Below are 23,598 nucleotides of genomic sequence, written 5' to 3'. Positions count from 1 at the left end.
GAAAACCAAAAGGGGAAGGGAAGATGACATTGTTTAGTGATGTTTTCACACATCCCAGTGGTGTGAGGCCAAATAGGCAACAAAGGCCATTTTCTGACATCACATTCAACAATTCAGTACATATTGAGTGAATATCTATCTGAAAAGAGAACAGCATAACATCTAACCAGGGAAGATGGTTTAAGACTAGGCAAGCTCTGTGTGAAGAATATCTGTGTGAAGAAGGCTAAAACACACAGTGAGGTAAGACTTGGAAAAAATGGTGGATTTAATGAAAAGTGCTTTTTTCAAACCTATGTTTGGAGGATTAAAAAAGATGAAGAGATTTTTCCCCCGCTTTCTCTGGGAAGACAGTATGATATTGATGGAAGGTCAAGGGAAAGTGACACTACTCAATGCCTACTTCTGTGCCATCTCCATCAAATAGAATGATCTTTGAAATAGGAAATGGATGAACAATCACAAGAAAAGATTTAGTATCTCTAAGTTACTTTCTTTCAAGAAAGTGAAGGGCAAACATGTGAATGAGGGATTACACTTTAACTTGCCTGGCCTCAAAGCACAAACTAGGAACAACGGGGAAATTTGCAAAGAGAAGAATTTGCCTCAGAGAAAGTGGATTCTGACTTCCTAGAAGACTTTGGGAAGGCTATATTGACTATATATGGCATATATAGGGTGTGTGTATAGATATATAATATGTATAATGTATATATGGTGTATATATATGTGTATATATATATATATATATATATACACAGTACATACATATGGTATATGTATACCATATATACATATACAAATATATATACATACACATACATAGTTCAAATATGGATTGGATTTAATGGTCTCTGAGGTGGTTTCTAGCTAGCTAAATATTATATATGCCTGAATTGGAGCCCACCTCCTTGAAAGCTAAATGCAGCAGGCTTTCCACTGGACCATACTGTCTCTTTGATTGAACCCATCACTCTTTAAACCATCATTGAATTACAGGTTGCCATAAAAAAGTCATGAAAATGATGCACATGTCCAAGACCAGTTTGACTCATGCCTAGTTCAGAGATTCTCCTTTATTGGTTTGTTTTCTATCATGGATCTCCCTGATAGTCTAGTGAAACCCAGAGAGCTCTTCTTATAATAGTGCGTTTAAATCCATAATATTAAATGCAGATAATTACAAAGGAAACCAGTTATATTGAATAACATTTATTAATCTATATATTTTTGAAAAAAGTTTCCTTGGCCCTCATTAGCCCTAAAACCTTGCAGACTAGCTCCTATTCCAAACTCTGAGCTCTTTCCCTCCAGTACTGGGGAGCACTCATGAAAGCTGGTTGATAGAGACACTTTCCAAGAGCCAGGAAGACCTGAATTCAAATTCATACTCTGCCATAGTCTGGCTGTGCAACTGGGGACAAGTCACTTAACATGTTAGTGCTCTTGTCATCCATGTAAGATGCAGAGCAGAAATAGATTGGCATTGATCCAGGGAGTTCTAGTTACAAGTGAAATCACAGGTCGATTTCTATCCCTATCTCCAACTTTCAGCATAGTGTCAGACAAAGGAATGCTCCCTGATGGATTTCTCAGAAAACAGGAAGAAAGAGGAGAAAGAATTTCTCTCATTTTCTCCCCCTTTCTGTCTCTGTCTCTTTCTATGTGCGTCTCTCTCTATTTACCCCACCCTCACACCCTTTCCTTTTCCTTCACAACTTTCCCCTCCCTTTATCTTCCTTTCCACCTCCATTCCCCTCATTCCTTCTCTGGTTTGTTTGGGAAATTTATATATTTAAGTAACTAATAAAGAAAGAAAGAAAAGGAAGGAAGGAAAGAAGGAAGGAAGGAAGGAAGGAAGGAAGGAAGGAAGGAAGGAAGGAAGGAAGGAAGGAAGGAAGGAAGGAAGGAAGGAAGGGTGGGCCAATCTAGGAGTTGAATGCAAATTTGACTGTTTTCAGACAAATCTAGGAGATGAAAAGTGGTCAGAGTTTCTGTCCTTTTTCTGTAGAGGCAACTATTAATGTACATGAGGAGTCACTGAATTTGTGTGCATGTTTGCGTGTGCATTTATGTATGTAAGGACAGGCAGAAGCGAGCAGGACCACTCTCAGAATTTTTTAAGGTGCCTGGGGAAATACACGTTTTCACCTTGGCAGTTTTTACATAGTCCTTTTGATCAAAGACTCAATAGGAATCAGTGAGCTTCCTGAAAACAGAAACAAAACTGGCTGCCCAAGGTGGACAACTCTGCTAATACATGGGGAAAAAACAACAAAAACAGCAGCAGCAGTGACAAAAACATCCGTCTACACCTGCTACACTCAGAGAAGCGTCAATGCTCAGAATTTAACAAAGGGCTCAGCTGAAGGATTTAGTTGGAACAAGCTCTTCATTTCCTCTCCCTGCCCATGTTCCCGGCTTCATCTACCAGATGTCATGAGTTTTCTCTTCCTCTCCTTTTCCCTCTCTTTTTTCCCCCTGACCTGGTTCATGCCGAAGGCTGGTGGTATAATGGGAAGAATCATGGATATGGAGACAAAGGATTTGGATTCTCCCTCCTAGCATGTATCTAGCTTCTTCCCTCCTGGGATGATCTTGAAAAGCTTTTGGGCCTTCCTTGGCCTCAGCTTCTTTATTTACAAAATGAGTGGGTTGGACTAGATTACACGTAGCCTACATCTGCCTTCTCTAAAGACTAAGGTCCAGGAGAACTTTTGGAGTGCAGGGCCTATTCTCTTTTCATCTTAATATTCCGACAACCTGGCACCCTGCTTGGGAGAAAACAGGTGTTATATAAAGGTATGCCTAGATTGGACCTCAATTCAATCAGTCAGTAAGTCAGCCAATTGGTCAACAAACATGTATCAAAGGTTTGCTGCCTTCCAGGAACTGTCCTAAGCACTCTGGACATAAAGAAATTAAAAAAGAAATTATGGCCCCTGCCTTCAAGGAGCTCACATTCCAATGGAGGTGAAACCAAATCAATACCACAGTACCTCCTACAAGATGCTACCTTCCCCTTCAGGCAATATTTTAACATGTCTTCGTTATGTGGAACAGCAGCTGTTGTGTGTCAGTTACCATGCTAAGCAACCTCCAAATATCTCATTCGATCCTCCCAGCAACTCTGTGAAGCAGGTGCTATTATTGTCATCTATGTTTTATAAAAGAGGAAACTGAGGCAGAGAAGGGTCGGGTAACTTGCCCAGGAATCTTGCCCTTACAACTTATGGTGTCTATACCAATAACTTTAACAAGGTAGCCAATTCATTCAACAGCTAAGCACCTACTATGTGTAAGGCCCTGTTCACAGATAAAAAACAAAAACAAAAATGCCCTAAAAATAAACCAACCTCTCTTCTCAAGGAACTTAGACTTCTGCTGTAGGATGAGGTATGCCCATAGATAAGTAAAAATAATCAACCAATTAATGAGTGTATATTAAACACCCATGTCTGTCAGGAATTGAGCTAAATTTTAGGGATAGAAAGCAAAAAGTGAATCTATCCCTCTCCTCAAGAAGCTTCTATTTTACTGGGAGACAAAATTCGTACACACGAGTATAGACAAGTCTATTCAAAATGAAGACAAAGTAGGAGGGAGGAGGGAGCTAGCAGCAGGGGTTTGGGTGGGAAAGACTTCACTAGAAGGTGGTGAATCAAAAAGCTGCAAACCAAGTGTGAACCTCTCACATAAAGAATGGAACCAGGGAGGAGAGAGGCAAGCTGTTTGACAGCCTTCTTTTCGGGTTGGCACTCCTCTGGAATCAGACACTGGGCAGCGTCTATGAAGCATCTTGTAAGTACCAGTCACTGGCTTCTGGTTCCGCTCCTTATCACCGAGTTCCTTCTTTCTGGCATCTCAAATGATCAGGCACACATGTCATTGTTTCCACGTTCTCCAACTCAGGGGAATGTAAGTTTCTTGAGGACAATGGCTGTTCCTCATTTGTCCTCATTTCCAGCAGTAGCAGCAGCAGCAGCAGCAGCAGCAGCAGCAGCAGCAGCAGCAGCCCAGTGCATTGAAAACCAGGTACTTAGCACCGTTATATTAGATTGGCTTGATCTGATTTGACTTGTCTGTGCTTGCTTGAGCAAACACACACACACACACACACACACACACACACACACAGACACACACACATAAATTCTAGATCATTTCTGAAAAGACAAAGCTTTTTTGTTCATTTACTCTCTCATTTGCTTACTTGTTTTTCTATCTCTAAACTTGTTTTTGGTTTATTCTATTTTAGTTTAGGTTAGGTTTTTTGTGAATGGTTAACCTTGCCTGGAATGAAAGTACCCTCCTCCTAGGGTTCAGGCCAATGCTACTTGAATATGGCCAGTTTAGGATGGACTCTGCTGCTTCCTTGGCTGCCATTATATGACCTAAGATGACCTGCCCTTTCTACCTTTTGACCTTCTGAGACTTGGACAAAACCCCAGCTGACATCTGATGTCATGTCAAAGGATAGTACCTTTAGAGGTAGGAGAGATATTAGAGAACCTTGAGTCTGCCTCTCTCATTGACCTTTGGGGTAGAGAGGCTAAGGAAGATGAAATGAGGTCACTCAGCTTAAAAGTAGGAGAGCTGGGATTTGAACCCCATTCTTCCCACTCCCAAGTCTCATTCTTTTTACAGGGTGCCCCAATTGGTTTACCACTGAGTCCATCTCGAAAAAAGAATAGTACCTTCTGTAGCAATGCAAATATTTGGGGTTTAAAGCAGCATGATTCAGTGAAAAATGTGCTTAGCATCTCAGAATGTGAATTCAAATTCTTCTCTACTACTTTTTACTTGTATCATCCTGAGCAAGTCACATTACTTTTCTTTGCCTCTGTTTCATCATTTGGAAAACAAACAAACAAACAAAGCAAAACAGGACTATAGGAATGTTTGGGCAGTCCCTTCTAGCATTAAAGCTCTAATTTGATCATCCTGTGAACTACACTGTGGCATGTCTATGCTGTGTCTATTAACAGGAGAACCTTCGCGACTCCCTCATAAGAATAACAAAGGATTCAGAAGAAAGGTTGTAGGGAGGGACAGATAATGAATTAGATTTTAGACAAGTTGAATTTGAGATGTCTATAGAGCATCTAATTCAAAATGACTGACAGTCAATTGATGATCTGAGCCTGGAGTTTGAGAAAAAGACTAGGGTTGAATATTTCGATCTGTTCATCATCTGGGTTTCTAAAGCATTACAGGATTTGCCCCCCACCCCTCCCCATTCCTTAGAGTTACACAACCCATAATCCCTTACAGATGCTTTATTTTTTTTACATGACCAAAAAAAAAATAAAATGTGAAGAATTAAGAAACCAAACAAAACTATTTTTCACTGTGGTGTGTCAAGTTTTGTGGGCTTTTTTGTTTTTGTTATTGTTGTTCTGTTTTCCTTCTCTCCCTGACAGATGTCGATGGCTTTATAGGGGCTGACAGCTCTAACTAGGTAGCGTATTTGTGGTGAGAGGGAGCTTAGAAGAGATTATTCCAACCTGTCAAATAACCATCCCCGTGAACATAAGCACCTGAACTTGTATAGCCCTGATGAGTTGGAGAAAGGCAAAAAAGTGTGACCGGGCAAGCCCGACTGGGCAGAGCCCATCAAAGCCAACCACCTGGGCATCTCTGCTAATTGATGGCCACTGCTCACCAGTAAGTGGTTGGATTCCTTAGCTCAGTGAGCACACTCAGCTCTCTCCAGTATTTGCCGGGAGAGTACAGTGGCTAATTTGCTCTGGCTGCAGTGCCAGGGAAGGAAGCGTGCTGAGCTAATAGCTACAGATAGAGGGCAGGCACATTCCTGCTAGCAGCACCGAGCAAGCTGCTCAGGAAAGCTGGAGCCGTTGGAAAGCAATGCACAGCGTGGAGGAGGATGGCATGCTTTCTGGGCTAAGATGCAAAGGGATATGCATTCATTTTTTACACAAATTCTGAGTCTGGTTTTAGACGGTGAGAGCCTGATTCTCGGTGCCTCCCAGAGACAAGAATGAGTCTCACCTGTCAAAGGATCGCCTTGGACCAAGAATGTGAACAATCGTTGCTATGAAAAGGATGTTCAGTAATCAGGCTTGGCAGGAAAACTTGCTGCATAACCTTACATGGGCCGAGCAGGAAACTTTAAGCTGACAAGTAAGTTCTCCATCCCTTACCCCCAAATAATAGCAAGGCAGGAGAAACTCCCCGGAAAGTTAATTCTCTGTTCTAGGGGAGCGTATAGCTTCCAGAGGACAGTTCCTTCTGGGAAGTTTGTGGAGAGAACCGGTAGTCAGGTGTGTGTGTGTGTACGTGTGTGTGTGCGTGCGTGCATGTGTGTGTGTGTGTGTGTGTGTGTGTGTGGTGGGGGTGGGTGGGAGGTGAGATGCAGAATTCTGGGTCTCTCACATCAACTTCTGTACTCTCTTGTGTGGTATCATGAGGCTAATGCAAGGAGAACCACGATATTGAATTATAACTGCTTTTTTTTTTGTCATTCTTAATTTCTACTTCTTAATCACCACCTATTCCTAGCACTAACACCCACCCCCACCCCCCCACTCTCAACGAAGCAAAGGAAATAAGAATTGATCTGTGAGGTTTGTTTTAATGTGTGGGGGCATTTAAGGAGAGCAGAGAAAGAAAACTGGATTGGCATCACTTGAACCTCTCCCCCTCCCCATTTTGACATTTTTAGAGGCTTGAGTTGATATCTGACCTGGAGTGGTTTCCTCTGTTTTAAACAGGCAGTTACATTTCCTTATTTGTTTGTGCCTTTGTGGAGGTGGGAACCTTTCACTGCCCCTGTAAATGGCAGGGTCCAGAAGAGAGGGTCAACAGGACGCTAGACCTTGGCAAAGTTCACCCTCATTGTGATCCTGCTAGAGGCTAAGACCCCTCTTTTAGTAGCTGGTTTTAATAGAAAGCCTACACCTCGGGCAGCTGGCTGTCACGCACAGGGGAAAAGAGTAACAAGTTCGAACACCAGCCTGTTGGTAGTCTCCAAGTGTGTCTCCTGTGCAAACAGATGGTCATAAATTTAATAGAGTTGCAGGCTGGTTTCAGAGTGCCATTGTTAACCAGAGGATAGTATGACCGTCTTGTGTAAGGTTAACTCAGAGCCCATACTCTGAAACATCACAGAAATGGATCTAATTGTCAGATCTCGTAACTAAATATGTTGGGGGTGGAGTTGATATGTCCCTGACCATCAGGAGGGCAAATAATTTACCAGTTGGTGGCATGTTTTAGGCATGAAATTCCCTCTGTCTCATGTTTTCTGAGGAAAGACATACCTGAATCCATGTTTTCCTGGCAAGTTTACTCTTGGATCATAGCTTGACCTCTCCCCCTCCCCAGTGTGGTTTACTTATAACAAAGTGTTATTCAATTCATTTATCTATGTGTGTGTGAGTGGTCAGGTTACAGCAACTCAATCCCCTGGGCTGGGGAGTCACTGTCCTCTGAAACAAGAGTTCAGGTGAATGAGAAATAGGGGGCAACACACACAGTCCCCTGCTTCCTCAGCAGCTGGCTCATTGGGCCAAGGAGGGGCATTAGCCCCCATCCTCATTTCCCAGGAGGGACTTTCACTTGGGATCCATTTGATCTTTTATAAAATGTAGAGTTTAATCTTGACTTTGTAGGGAGCCATCTGACTTCGATCACTGGTTGGGATAATTATATAATCCACTTCCCTTAAGGGTCACCCAGGTGTCAGCAAGGGAGGCAGTCATCTGGGAAATTGTAGTATAGAGTTTATGATATTCTTTATCACATATTTGTTTATAGAAACAAACACCAGCCCCAAAGCTTTGGCTTCTATTAGTTATTGATTAGATATTGCTTAGAATTATTCAATAATATTTATGAAATATAATATTGTATTAGGCAACTCAGTATGAAAAAATATATATAATATTAGTGCACAAAATGGCTAACATTCCTATATTTCTCAGGGTTTTACAAAGCACTTTAGATATATTATCTTATTAATAAAAGTGGACGGAACATTAGACATTGAAAAGCATATAGAGATACATGTGTATATGTATTATGAGCCACCCAATATTCCTCTGAGCTGTGAAGTATACAATAAAAATTTTGGTTTTAGGTGGAATTTGCACCATAAGTACACCAACAAACAAATATTTTTAAGCATGTATTATTCACCAGATGCTGTGCTAGGCACTGACAATATAAAAAGTGTAAGGCTCTGCCCTTATAGTAATTACATTCCCCAGCCACCGCCCCCATAATCAGTTGACCCAAGCACAGACTACTCCATCCCACAGACTACAGATACTTACTCTTTAGTATAGATTGCAATATTATGTTTTTAACCTTGTTATGGACTACAGAGGCAAAATTAGACTTGATGTAAGGGTGGGGATGGTATCTCATGAAATTAGATCAATGCTACATAGTGGGATATGGGATCTGAAGACTCAAGGGACTAAATCATGTTGTAAGCATTTATCCTCTGTGTGATCCTGGACAAGTCCCTTTCCCTCTCTGGTCTCAACTTTTTTTATTTGTAAAACAAACTAGTTTGCCTCTATGACCTCAAAGGTCTTTCACTTGTAAATCCATGCTCAGGTATATCTTAACATGGAGTATGGAGTCCAAGAGTTAATGGGTTCTTCCTCATTAAAGTTCCACCATGAAAGGCTAGATTACCAATTTTCATGGATGATATAAAAGGAATTCTCGTTGAGACATAGGCTTATCTAGTTGGCGTTTGAGATCCTTTCTCACTCTGAGATTTTGTAGTTCTGTGAACTCATTTTAAAGACAAGGAAATTGAGACTTAGTGACTTTTCCTAGTCCATTCACTAGCACACGTCGCTGGGAGGACTTGGAGGACAGTATCTTCATCATCATATTCAACACTATGTACTGCACTGTTCTTCCCGTTGATCATGCTACTAAAGATCCAACCAAGGAAACACACACACACACACACACACACACACAGAGATACACACACACATGCACTTCCAGTCCCTAAACTGTTGGAGCCTAAATAAAGAAACCCAGAGTTTAGGCTGAACCTATTTCCAAATTTCTGTGGTTTATTCTTACTTCATAAAGAATAGTGTACTTATCTGAATATTTTGGTCATTAAAAGCACAGGATGAAGGTGTTTTGTTTTGTTTTTAACCTAGGGTCCATTAACTTGTTTTATTTTAATATTTTAATTACTGCATTTTAATATATTTGGTTTTGCTTGTAATCCTGTGTAATTTATTTTATGCATTAAAAATATGTGTTTTCAGAAGTACTTCATCAGCTTGCCGAAAAGGTCCATGACCCAAGAAAGATTGAGAAACCCTGATATAGTGGAAAGAGTATTAAGCAATGAGTCAGTCAGATCTTTCCTCATTCTCCCAACTGTTTGAGCCATCCTTTCCCAACTTCATTAATTATAGTAATAGTTTGCATTTACACAGTGCTTAAACATGTGCAAAGCATTTTACATATATGAACTCGCTTAATTTCACTACTTTGTATTTATTCCTTTTGTTTTTTTTATCTATACTCATACAACAATAACAAAATAGAACATAATTTCTTTAAGAACAGGGGTTATTTCATTTTCTGTAGTTGTATCCCCCTTGATTAGCATACAACAGGTACTAAATCATTGCTTGTGGATTAAATGCTTTATGGACCTGTGTTCAAGTCTAGGTTTGCCTTTCATGCCTTTGTGATTGTGGGCAAGTCACTAAATATCTTTGAACCTCAGTTTCATCAGCAGGAAAATGGAGGTGGGAAAACATGCAGTTCCTACAGTGTTAAGATCATTCTTGTTTTGGAGCTAGAAAGTGCTGTAGAAACTGTCTGATCTTATCCCATCATCTTATAGATGATGAAAATGATACCCACAGAGATGCAGGTGACTTACCCAAGATCACCCTGTTCAAGAGACACTGGGTTATTGTGGTTAAAGTACTTTGTAAGCCATATGACACACTATTCATTTCAGTTATTGCTTTTTGATTTATGCTGAGTAATTTTAAAGGGAGTTGTTGACATCATTTCAGAGCAGTTACTGAAAATGCTTAAAGTATCTTGGAACACCAGAATAAGGTGGAGGTCAGCCAAAAAAAAAAAGTATTTCACTAAACTTCAGTGTTCTCTTCAAGATCTTCCCACCTGTAGGTGTTAAGGAACTATGCTCTACCCAACAGATGAGCTGTCCTTCCTATTTTGAGCCTTTAGCTCAATAGCACATTAAATTTTTGAGAAGATGCTACTTTATAATATATAATGATCTAAAATAAAATGAAGGCAGTAAAAATAGCCAGCTAAAAGTGAATGAAAACAGCTGTACCCACTACTGTGGGCCTTCAGGTTTTTGGAACATGTTTCCTTTCTAGCTTTGAGAGTAATATTTGATGTAGTTTCATCCCCATTTTAGAAATTAGGAAACTGATATTGGCATTATGTACAAAGACATATCACCCACAAGATATTAATTCATATTTATTGATTTAGAAGATAGATGTATTTTTGGTTACTTAAAAAAAGTTCCTCTAAGGGTAGAACTCATCTGTAGTGAGAGAAATGTTAGGGGTTTTATAATAAATTATTTGGACCACTTTGTCAGATGACTGACTGTATTTTTTATGAGACCTAGTTATTCTATAACACCATTCATCTCGGACTACCTTTTTAACCTAAGTCATGTATCAAAGATTTAAATGTCAAAAGCACATTGAAGATGATTTAATCTAACCCCTTTATATTGAAGAGAAGGAAACTGAGACTCCCAAAAGTTAACTTAAGAGTAATCCATAGGTTAAAGAATATTCCAAAATTCTCAAAGATAGTAAGTCAAAGTTAGGATTTGAACTCCTAACCTGTGACTCTGAAGACTGCCTGTAGGTTGAATTTCATTTGGATCTTGAAACTAGGAATAAATCTATGTAGTAAGAAATGAATGATAGGCGGTACATCACAAATCTCTCCATTAAACATGGGTATGTTTTCACATGCATATATGCTTATATACAAACATATATACATGGATTGATGGATAGATAGAGAGAGATAGAGAGATAGATGGATAGATTGATAAAGATGAGAGATAAAAAGGTGATAGATGATAGAGATATTGAGCTAGCTAGATGGAAACATAGCTGGATTGATATAGATATGTGTATAAGGATATATAGATAGATACATGTATGTATCTATGTATGCAAATTTATATGATATATATATATATATGTATATATATATATATATATATATGTATATGTATTCATCTCCATCTATCTATCTATCTATCTATTGACCTATTTTTCTCCTACAAAGGCTATTTTCTACTTTATGGAATAACTTGACCCAAAGTCATTTGGGGTCATTATAGTACCTTAGAGATTTCGTATTTTCTGTGTTATTGGTTTTCCAAATTCTGAACCATTGCAGCCTTCTTCTTTGATGGCTCTGTGTGTAATATCTATTTGAGTTTCAATAGCCCTCCTGCTGTTTTGGTTCAGAAACGGTCACTTTGACTGCATAGTAGTGATTTTAAGACCTGAATTTGGTTACTCTCTCCCCAAATAACATTCCGATGTAGAACCACTTTGCTTCATAGTTGAACACTTTAATTACATATTCCATTATTATGTCTTAACAATCAAGTGCTCTGGATTTATGACTGGCATGAGCATCTTAGGTCTCCCTAACTTGGTTCCCTCACTTCAGGATTTCTTTGCCAAGTGTAGAATTACCGCCCCATGGCAGTGAAGAGTTAATGCTTTCTGTTGATTTCTAGTGAGAAAGTAGTCCCACTAGGCATGACTGGTGGCAATCATGTATTCTCTCCCATTCATCTCAGCATTATGTTCGAAGGTTCAATAGTCCTAGAAGCTGAAATCCTCTGTATTTCCCACATTCCAGTTCCAGTCTATCTTTCTAGGCTTACTACTCCTATTCAAGTCCACACTTGGTGGTCTAGCCCAATCAATTGTCCTCTCTGCCAGTCTCAGACACTGGAGCTCCACCTCTGCAATGGTGTGGCAGTACCCACTTTGCCCCATTGGTATATCATCGATGATAAAACTAGAAGTGGAAGAGATCATTTAGCCCAGCTCCTTTAATTTTTAGGTGAAAAAAATTTGACATGAGTGAATGCTTCCCTCAGGGTCCCAGGTAGCACAGTTTGACCCCAAATTATCTTAATCCATAGTAGTAATGCCTTCATGCTCCTCATTTCCACCCCTTAGGGCCCTTAGATTTTTTTTCAAGGATCAACACATAGACCAGCTCCCAGAGGAAATCTTTCCTAAAAGCTGTTAGCATTCGCTCCTCCTCCTCAAAGTTCTATGGATCTACATTTCTATTCATGTTTTAAGCTTCAGACCATACAGATGTTCTTTGAGAGCAAAGAGAGTTTTACTTGTTTGATTTTTTGTTTGTTTGTCTCTGTGTTTCCAGTGTCTGGACCCAAGATCTACTGAGTAGATGCTTATAATTGTCTTACTGGGAAACTCATGGCACCCAGGATCACAGGAGCTTTTGGGGTCACAGGTCTACAGATGGAAGGCAAATCACAAGCCAAAGTCCAACCCCCTTGCCTGACAACTAAAGAAAGAGAATGAGGATGAAGAAATGAACTGACATGGTTAAGGCTGAAAGTTGGCAGAGTAACTGAGTGTAGGTGTAGAAACAAAACCTCCATAGATCACTGTTTTTTCTCTGACCTTTGGCTAAAGAAGAAAATTTCACCCTAAAAGACCTTCAGCCTGTAACTTTCAGGACTATTTAGTCAATGTAATTTTTTTAAAGGTAGAGTACCATATTGACCAAATCATTGGATTTGGAATCAGCAGGTGTGGGTTTGAATGCGGGTTTTAACTCTTCCCTGTGTGACCTTGCAAATATATTTTCACCAATCTGTGTCTTGATCTCCTCCTCTATAAAATGAGGGAAATGGATGAGGTGATGTCTATAAACCCATCCAGTTCTAAATCCCAGGTAAATAAATGTTCCCACTTGAATGGGGCAGGGTGTACAAGTGTCATGCCTACACAAAACAATTATGGGCATGTATGGATTTAACTGAATTGAACCAGATTAAATATTGAATGAACGTTTTGAATGCCCAAACCAAAAGTCTTCATCCTGTTTACAGAATAAAGAAAACAAATCATTTCCTAGCTTCAGACTAAGCCAGAGAAGGATTTAGACCTTTGCTTATCCCAAGACTTTCTTGATGAGAAATAGATGATAGGTGTGACTTTCACACTTTCACCACTGTCCGTGGAGTGTAAGCATTCTCACGACTGGGCAGATGTTTGGTTCCTATTACTTGGAGGATTCTTTCATTTCCAAACCCAGTGAAAGAGAGTGTGTCTAGCAGTTTCCTGTATTGGGGAAGACTGCCGGGGACTTAATGAAGTGCATCATTCACGTGGCGGCCCGGCTAATGAATGCTTTCCCTGTCATTCTGGGGAGGCATCTGAATGAAGCCACTCTCATTCTGGATCACTGAATCCGTATGGAAATGAAAGTTGTTTGTACGAGGACAGCGTCCTTTCTTTCGGCTTTAATATTTAGGAGGCAGGTCTCTTCCATTTTGCAGTCCGCTGCAGGAATCTAGTGAGGGATGTTAAAATTGGATGAGGGATTATTTGTCTTTCCAATAGAAACCTGATAATATCACATTTTTCTGGGCTGTCAAACAAAAGTTTGACTCTCTGTGTGTATGTGTGTGTGTGTGTGTGTGTGTGTGCTTGCACATATGTGTGTATATGTTTCTATGTGTGTTTATATGGGTAGGTGTTATAGTGTGTTGTTCTTTGGTCCCCATTGTCATCCATGGGAACGTTCAGAGTAACAGGGAGGTAGATTTCACAATACTTCTTCATGGTCTTTTCATTGATCTTTTTTTTTTTTCCCTATGTGTGTGCCAAGCAAAGATAGACAAATTACTCACCTTGTTCCTTTAGTGTGATAACTTCAAGGCAATAGGATGGCTTTCCTCCTACAAATTTTCAAATGAAAACAAAAACAAAACAAAACAGAACACAAAAGCTTGTATTAAATGTTAACTATATGCTAGGCAATGGGGGATGCAAATGAAAATACAAACAAGTCAGTCTCTGCCCCCAAGAAACTTATATTCTAATGGGAGGAAAACAATACTTAAAGGAGAACCTAGTAAAAAGGAGGGAAGTTGTATAAGAGGCAACAATATTTGGAAATGTCAACATAAAATTTCGCCTATTGAAGTTCAAGTTCTCAGAGTCAGAGTCCCAGTTTTAATGGGAACAGCATAAACGAAAGTGTAGGCCGTATGGTTTGGCGCCTTTTTGCAAAAAAGTAATTGTGTAGATTGTCATACATCTCATCACAGAGGGCCTTAAGCTCATTGCCTGGCTGTGTGGACCAATGGGGGGAAAAAAATGGAATTGGAATGAGAAGGACTGGATTTGAATCCAAACTCTGGAAATGTAACTAAAGCAGGATGACTGAATGTTTGGTCCATGGTGCTGTAGATATATGAAATGCTTCGGCAATGTAGAAAAAGCAAAGCTTAGTAACTAGCTGACAAGAAGACTTAGTAAAACTGGAAAGCTATCAGGTGGAAATTTAAAGTGAATTCTTCATACATGTGATCTTGCTTTTCCTTACCATAATTCTGTGTTGCCCATCTGCCCAACAATAGATTTGTAGCCTAGAATCTCTGCCCTGCACACCCTGCCAAAAAAAAAAAAACTGCTACATTCAGAGTGACTTGCCTTGGGTGGGGTTTGAATAATTGCCCTAAGTGCAAAAATTCCTAATTGTAGCTCTGCTTACTTGGACAGTAAAGTAGAGTGACTTCTGTGCATCTCATTTTTTTCCTGTAAAATAAGGGTCTTAAACTAGATGAAGTTGTAGGGTTCCTTTCTTCTCAAGGTCTGTGATCTGTGACATCTGTGGGCTTCCATTTCCTTATCTGTGAAATGAGGGGCTTAGACTAGCTCACCTTCAATGTCCTTTTCTGCTGTATCTCTTTGATTTAAGACACCCTTGGGTCTCAGGTTCTTGGAAATGAGAAGGTTTGAGTGTATGATCTCATATATTCCTTCCAGCTCTAAATTTATGTTGCTGTGACCCTAAAACAGAACCTAAAAAAAAAAGAAAAAACTTGGTACAAGTTATTTTCATATTACAAAGCCGTGTTCTAGGTGTCATGTCACATATAATTGCAACCATTATTTCTGTATTGAGTTTGCCAAATAGCTGTTAGAATAATGCTAAGAAATAGAGAAAATATGTTTGGGTTGACACTCAGGCTGAGGGGGAGCCGTCATTGGAATAACACTTCTGATCATGCTACCACATTACACAAAATCCATCAGTGGTTCCCTCCTTCTTCAAACTGAAATTGTAAATCCTCAGGCTTAAATTGAAGACCTTCTTTAAACTATCTCCCAGTGTATTTTCCATCTTATTGCCTATTACTCATTCTCCTATTACTCATTGCTTATTACTTTTCTTCACTCGTTTTTGTTATTTTTCCAGTCTAATGAGACTTCTCTTTTCATTCATTTTACTTCTTATCCCTATGCCTCTGCCAAAGTGGACCATTATGTATGAAACCTGATACTTCCTCCCACCTAGCATTCTTAGTTTCCTTCAGGATATACTTCCCACACAAGGGCTTTTGGGAACTCCCTTATCATCATCATTCTCTCTCTTTTGAAATTACTTTGTATTATTTTTGTAAATCATTTGAGTGGACTAACTCTTCTACATTCTCTGGCGTCCCCAGCACACCTCCATTAGAGTTTAAGCTCCTTAAGGGCAGGGGATGTTTCATTTTTGTCTTTGTATCTCCTGTGCTTAACATGGTACCTTGGGTATGGTAGGCACTTCAAAATATGAAATTGGTGAGGACGGAAAAGAGAAAAGGGAGAGTAGCAGGGGGAAGAGAATTAGAAAACTGAGGCTAGTCAATAGGAATGAACAAGGAAATTTCATAGGATAAGGTGCTTATAGGAGGCTGCCTGACATAATGCAGAAGGCATTGGACATTGAGTCAGGAAGAACTTGTTTCAATTCTGCCTTAGACATTTACTGTCTCTGTGACTGTGGGCAAATCTCTCAATCTTGTATTGCCTTATTTTATTTTCATCTGTCCAGTGAAGGCGTTGAAATTATTTGAACAAAGGTTCTGTCCAGCTTTATATCAATAATCTTCCAGTCTCTACCTCTAAGGGATTCTGAAGATCATGTGCTGCAATCCAGTCATTTTACAGATGAGGAAATGAGGTCAAGGGATTTGAGACCCCCAAGATCACACTGATTTTGAACATAAGTCTGTTGACTCCAAAGCCAATGCTCTTTCCAGAAATCTGATGTCAGATACTAGCTGTGTAACCTTGAGGAAATCACTGAACCTCTACTCCCCTCCATTTCCTCAACTGAGGAAAAAATGAGATAATAATAGTACTTCCTCACAGGGTTGTTATGAAGATCAGAGAATATATTAATAAAGTGCTTAGTATGGTACCCAACATGTCTTAGGTCCTATGCAAATGCATATTTCCTTCCCCTTTCCCTGTTGCAATCTTCTAACTCTCCAAGAGAGAGAGTGGGAAAAAAATGGAGTTATAAATGAATGAATGAACAAATAAGTAACTAAATAAATGGATAGATAAATAGGAGATTTAAATATATTTCATTAGATCATAGATTTGGAAATTTAAAGAAATGTTTGAATTCATCAATTCTAAATTCTTCATTTGTCAAATGAGGAAAATATGGCCTCAAGGGGTTATGTGACTTGTCCAAAGTAATAAGTGAAGAGCTGGGATTTCAACCCCGGTCTATGCTACATCCAGTATTCATTCTCCTGTACTGTTATTTGAAAGTGTAAATATACAGAGCCATATTGTATTGGTGCATCCTTGTCTGAACCCCCGATTTCTGCAAAATAAGATGTCATAGCATTTAAGATATTCATGAGTTGTTCAGAGCCCATGAATTCTCTCCCCAAAAAAATTTTCCCCAAAGTCCTCTTGAAGATGACTAAAGTTTTAGCTAAGAGTTGTCACACAAGTATTAGCCCTCCATTGCAGCAGTAGCAAACATTCCAGAATACAGCTTTTCATTGTGGGTTCCCAGTGTCTTCTAGAAGTGAGGTTGCTTAAGAGGCTCTAAGCAATTCCTAGATGAAGATAAATGTGCAGATATGTTTAGGAAACAAGCAAATTTTAAATATATATATATATATATATATATATATATATATATATATATGTATATACATATATATATATATGTATATATATATATGTATATATATATATATGTATATATATATATGTATATATATATATGTATATATATATAACTCTTCAGACTTTTGGGTAAATTCTGTTCTTATAAACAGCTAGGAAACGTTTGGCTTTGGACTGCATAGCCCAGGATATTCCAAATTAAAGGAGAGAGAACTTGCATTTAAAACATGAAGCTTTGAGACTTGCATTTGGGGACATGGCCAATGCAGGGATTTCCTTTGCAGATATTATGCATATCTGTCCCAAGATTTTTCTTCTTTAAATAAGTGAGGAGGGAGAGAGATGAGAAAGTGATTAATTAAATACTTATCAATTCAAATTAAAGAAAGCATATTCTTAATCATTATCTCCAGAAGTCATGCATCAATCAATCAATATACATTTCTTCAGAGTTTTCTTTAAGATACAGCTCAGGTAACATCTTCAGTGTGAGGTCTGTCTTGATTGCCCCCACCCCTCAAATGCTTTTCTTTTTTCTCCCCACCTAACTTGTATTTAGCTACTTTTCACATATTTATATCTATTAATTCAAATTTTATTCTATATGCATACATGTGTGCGCACATATACATACATGCATACACACAAACACATGTATACAACAATATAATATATAAACAATATTGTAAGTACATATAATATTGTTGTGTTTCCCATTGGAATATAAATTCTTTGAGAATAGGGATAATTTTATTCATTATACTTGTCTTGCCAGTGCCTAGAATAGTACCTGGCACTTAGTAGAGAGACTAATTAATAAAGAGATCTCCAGGGTAATTTCTGTTGAAGACTGTTGGTGGGATGGGAGCAAGAAGAGGGCATAGCCCCCTGCATCCCTAGGGCACAGCACTTCAAGAATGTGGCCGTGTTGGAGCAGGTAAGCACGCCTCAAGCAGGAAACTTAAAAGGAGGACTACAAGGAAGGATTCTTTCAGATAAAGTACCTATATGCTGAGGACCTCTGCCCTTGTTGGAATCCATTGAGTAGGACCATACTGCAGTGCTTTTCTGGATCTAACAGAAGTGCCACTTCTTGGACCTTTAACTCTGTTTCCTTGTTGACTCAATGTACCTTGTGGCTTAGAGAACTAGATTTTGAGAAAGCAGATCACAATTCCCATTGCAATTCCATTCATTCCTCAGACACATGCTAGATGATGCTGAATAAAGCACTTAATCTCTCTCAGCCTAGAGAAAGTTTCCTTTCTATAGAATGGGGATAATAATGGCACCTAACACAAAGAGCTCTTGTGCAGATCAAATGAGATGTGAGGTGCCCCAAAATCCAAACTGCAGCTTTAAAATGTGAAAGCTTTAAGCTTTTAAAGAATTTGGGGAAACACTATTTATGTAAAGCACTTTGCAAATTTTACAATTCCCTACGTGAGTTGTCATCATTAATTAAAGCTTTGCTCAAGTGCCACCTCCTACAAGCAGACTTCCTCAATTCTTCTAGACATTAATTTGGTCCTCCCCTTCTCCTGGAGGTACTTTGGATAGATAGCTAGAGATAGATATGTATATATAATTATATATTTAACACATAAATATCTATTTAAATATCAATTTAATATGTATCTACTTAAGTATATATTTTGTACTTAAATATATATGTGTGTATATATATAATTTAATAATTTAATTCTCTTTGCATATGTGGTTTCTTCCAAGTAGAACTTAAGATCTTTGAAGGCAGAGGCAAGGTTTGTTTTTGTATCCCCAGGGCTTAATACGTTGTTGAAACTCTTTGCAGCAGATGCTTACTATGTGTTTGCAGAGTTGCACTAAATTTAATTCATGCTTGTGGGTATTCTCTCTGACAGTGAAGACTATTGCAATATAGGATGCCTATGTCCACTCACAAAGATGTTTGGCCCTACACAATCTAATGGCTCAACTTTGAGACCTTCTCTTTCTAAAAACAAACGAAAAAGAAACTAAACTAAACCAAAAAAAAAAAGAAAGAAAACAACAACACACATAGAATAACAGAATGATTTGAAACCCTAGTGACCATTTTGTTCAACACATACACCAAAGGAATTCCCACTATACTCTACCTGACAAGGGGCCATCTGGCCCCTTCTTGGAAATTCACAAGGATGTGAGAGCCCATTCTAATTGTGTTCAGCTCTAAGGGTTACCGCTTCCTAGTTCTTTGGGCTTATAAGCCTCTCATAATGGAGATAAGCCCTCCTTCCTCAAAAAAAAGAGAGTTGAAAGCTTGGTTATAAATCTAGTAGGAAGATTGTATTTGGCTTCAGAGGACTTAGATTCAACCTTTGACTCCGCTCCTTAGTTCCAACAACATCTTGAACAAGAAATTTTACTTTTCTCTGCCTCATTTTCCCTTGTTGAAATAATCTTCAAGGTGCAAGGGAACCTTCATGGCAAAAGGCATGGTATCAAAGATTCTATGAGCTGGATGGAACACCAGAGCACATCTAATCCAATTATCCTACTTGCAGAGGAGGAAATTGAGATCTAGGGAGATTAAGGGACTTTCCCAAGGTCACAGAGGTAGTACACATATGAGGTGATATTTGAACCCAGGTCATCTGACTCCAAGTTATCCACATAAAATAAATTCCTTTTATTTCATTAATAAAAACAATAGTTCACATCTATACAGTGAATTAAGTTTTTCAAAGTACTTAACATGAAATTATGTCATTGGATGCTCATAATAACCATTTAAGGGATGTGGGGTTATTATGTCCAACTAACAGAAATGGAAACTGAGGCACAGAGTAGTAAAATGGAAATGCCCAGAGTTACATAGCCAGCAACATGATCACATCATTTATACAGTCTGAACCAACATTTGCACTCATATCTTCCTCATTCAAGTCCAACATTCTGCCCACTATGGTATTCAGTTTCAATTTCAATCATTTTGTAGTTTCCATTTTGTGTACTAACTCTGCTCTGGCCATTGTGTTCCCTTCTCGCTTTCTCTCTCTCTCTCTCTCTCTCTCTCTCTCTCTCTCTCTCTCTCTCTCTCTCTCTCTCTCTCTCTCTCTCTCTCTCTCTCTGTCTGTCTCAATTTTTTTAGGCAATTGGGATTAAGTGGTTTCCCCAGGGTAAGTTTGGTCTGAGGCAGGATTTGAACTCAGGTCCTCCAGACTTCAGGGCCAGTGCTCTATTCACTGCACCACCTAGCTGTCCCAGCTTTCTTTCTCTCTACTTTCTTCCAATTCTAGGAATCTTCAAACTGCATGACTTTTCTCATCTTTTTTCTTACAAGAAGGAACTTCTGTGCAGTCAAGGACGCCTGTGAGAGGTGTCAATGCAGGCTTCCAAGGCAGGCTCCCTCCATCCCCACATTGGGGTCTAGCACATCTATCAACACTTGCCAAATTTTGCATTAACCTAAAGTACTGGCCAGTAGATTTTGTATTGGAAATTTATATTTCATGAGTGTGTTCAATGTCTCACTATTTGTTGGCTCTTTTCCCTCAGGCTACAGTCTATAAACCCTCAATTTCAAGTTTGAAATCAAGTATTTAGCTCAGAAATCTAGAGACCAAGTGTTAGGGATATACCTGTATGGAGCAATTCATCCAAACCTTGGAAAACTGGCCTGGTCTATGTTTGCAGCCAAAGTGTCTTCTAACTTGATACAGATGTTGATGTAAATGATAAAACCTTTCATGTGTAAATGTGTGTGCTATACAAAAATAATATAAATATATAATATAAAAATACTATATATCTGTATATATACACATATATATGTGTGTATATATATATATGTGTGTATATATGTATGTGTGTGTATATATATATATATATATATATATATATATATATATATGTATCTATGTGTGTATTCACATATGTTTGTACAACTCAGTCTCAATACAGAATCAGTATCAGACCCAGAAAGTCCTGGATTCAGGTTTTGCCTCTGAAACACAGTGCCTGGTGGGACCTTGGGCAAGTCATTTCAATTCTCATTTGAATTCTTTGAGATATTTGGTGGGATAATGGAGAAAGCACTGATCATGGAATCAGGAAGCCCCAAAGTCATATCAGTCTTCAACACTTATGAGCAAGTCCCTTAGCATTTTCTTCTCAAGTTTGTGAATATCAAATGATATAATCTTTATAAAAAGTTCTAAGCACAGTACCAGGTACAAGCTTAAGCTCTGTGCTTAGCACTTTTTACAGTGCTCCAGGAAATTCTTCATGATTCCAAGATACTGACCTGCATTATGAGAGAAATTTTCCCCATCCTCAGCTTCTCTGAATCTGTGAATTCATAAGTCCTCTCCCTATAATATGTGTATATTATAAATAAAATACATCTAGATAGTTTCTAAATAGTTAACCATCTAGCTGTCTAGATAACCTGCCTTTTAAACTCCGTAACTTTCACCAATCGTCACCCCAAGGATCATTTTTTTCCCCATAAGGCTTTACCTGTTACCTGAAGGTTCCTCTAATTAATTGCTCTCGCGTGCTCTCTCTCTCTCTCTCTCTCTCTCTCTCTCTCTCTCTCTCTCTCTCTCTCTCTCTCTCTCTCTCTCCCCTCTGTGCTTCTGTGTCTTCTTTTTTTCTCTTTTTCTGTCTCTGTCTCTGTCTCTCTGTCTCTGTCTCTCTTTCTCTCTGTCTTTTTCACATACAAATATAAACACATTACATTAAATTTAATTTGTTCTTAGCAGTTTCTTAAATATGCATATATGGTTTCATTCAACAGAAAGCAATCTTATTGAGGGCAGGGACTCTTCTACATTTTGTTTTAATATCATCCCCAACTCATATCACAGTGCATGACACATAGGAGGCACATAAATGCTTGTGAAATGAGTGTATGAATTAACCTCTCTAAGCCTCCTAGTTTTTAATTTTCAAATGGGAATGCTGATAACATTTAATCCCACAAAGTTATTGTGAGGATCAATTAATATGCAAAGTATGCAAAGTGCTTTGCAAACCTCAAACTATTATCAGTGGAATTTTGAATCTTCAGACATCATGGTGCTCTGTGATTCATGCCATATATCATCAGCATAAGAATGTTGGAGTTATAAAGATGGGTTTTTATGTCAGGGACCAACTTGGGAAGATGGAAAACTCCACCCTGTTCCCCCAATATTCATCTCTTCTCTTTTCCCAATTTGGAGCAAAGCTTATTATCCATCTCCCATGTCCGTCTTTCTCTGGTGGGCTCAGTTGTGTGGACAGAGCCTAAGTGTGAATTCATTGCTACATTGGCATATGCTGACCAGAAGGATAAATGCTTCTGACTCAGGTCTGACTCCCACTGAAGAGACTGTAGACTGGTGAGGTGTGTAACATAGGTCTGGTGACTTTTGTTATTGGTGATATCACCAGCTTCAGTTTAATTCACTTTCCATTTCTGTAAATTCCTATTTCTTTTACTGCTGTTTGGATGAAGTTTTTTCCATATTTAGCTAGAAAGATAGCTATTGGCAGACGCCCTTTCATGCAAGGGCTCTCCAGTAGTTCTGTCCTTAAGTGGCAGGTGCTGGAAGCAATGACTTGGCAGTGATGACTTGGCAGAGATGACTTGGCTAGCTCCTTACTGAACCTTGTGGATCTGGCTTGGGTTTCTTCATGATCTGGAATTTGAAAAAGAAAAATGTGTGGGAAATAAGAGAGAAGCTTTCAAAGTGACATTGTCCAAAATGTTTTAAAAAAAATAGATCAAAGACATTCAGAAAATAGAAATATATTCACTTTGTACTCCAAGCAGTGACAGCTTTGGTCTGGCCACTTTAAAAACAAAAGCATTAAAAACTAAAATTAGGTTAGAAAGAAATTTCAGGAATTCCTATGACACTTTTCAGAAAACAATGTCAAGGGAATGGATAGTAAAGAAAAACCATCATGATATAGTGAAATGGATCTCATAGGGGTGAAACAGCACCTTAAAAATCTTTCCTTGTTCTGTTGGGTCATATATAGATAGAGATGGGAGGAGCCACACCTAATCTACTTCATTGTATAGACAGGAAAACTGAGGCTCAGAGGTCAGAGGTGACTTGGTCATGCCATTCAATGCAATCCAACAAGCAATCATTAAGTCCCTACTCTGTGTCAATCCCTGTGCTAAGTGCTGCAGATAGAAAGCAAAGACTAATAGCAGCCTTTGTTCTCAAGGTACTTAAAGTCTATTGGGGGAATACAACAAGTGAACATGATAATTGGTGGGTTACAGGCAAAAACACTTAGAGATTGGGCATCAGAAACGACGCATAAGCTAGCCTTGAGGAAGGTTAGAGTTTTGAACATCAAAGTAAGGAGGAATGACATTCTGAGTATTAAGAAACAACTC

General features: G+C 38.7%; 1 protein-coding gene across 2 annotated transcripts in view; it reads left to right on the top strand.

Annotated features, from left to right (window-relative positions):
- PCDH15 (protocadherin related 15) overlaps window positions 1–23,598 on the top strand; it is a 1,495,046-nt gene that overhangs the window by 336,798 nt on the left and 1,134,650 nt on the right. The window contains exon 1 of one of the 2 annotated variants that reach the window (XM_020978669.2): window positions 5,774–6,144. The exons of the other annotated variant lie outside the window; for it this stretch is intronic. The gene's annotated coding sequence lies outside the window, so the exon portion shown is untranslated. Of the gene's footprint in view, window positions 1–5,773; window positions 6,145–23,598 lie in introns of those variants that run through there. 2 annotated transcript variants of the gene reach the window in all.

The sequence above is a fragment of the Phascolarctos cinereus genome, unplaced genomic scaffold (assembly GCF_003287225.1).
Source record: "Phascolarctos cinereus isolate Bilbo 61053 unplaced genomic scaffold, phaCin_HiC Scaffold_3;HRSCAF=262, whole genome shotgun sequence".
In the NCBI taxonomy this organism is placed as follows: Eukaryota; Metazoa; Chordata; class Mammalia; order Diprotodontia; family Phascolarctidae; genus Phascolarctos; species Phascolarctos cinereus.
This window is presented reverse-complemented; position numbering and strand designations above follow the sequence as displayed.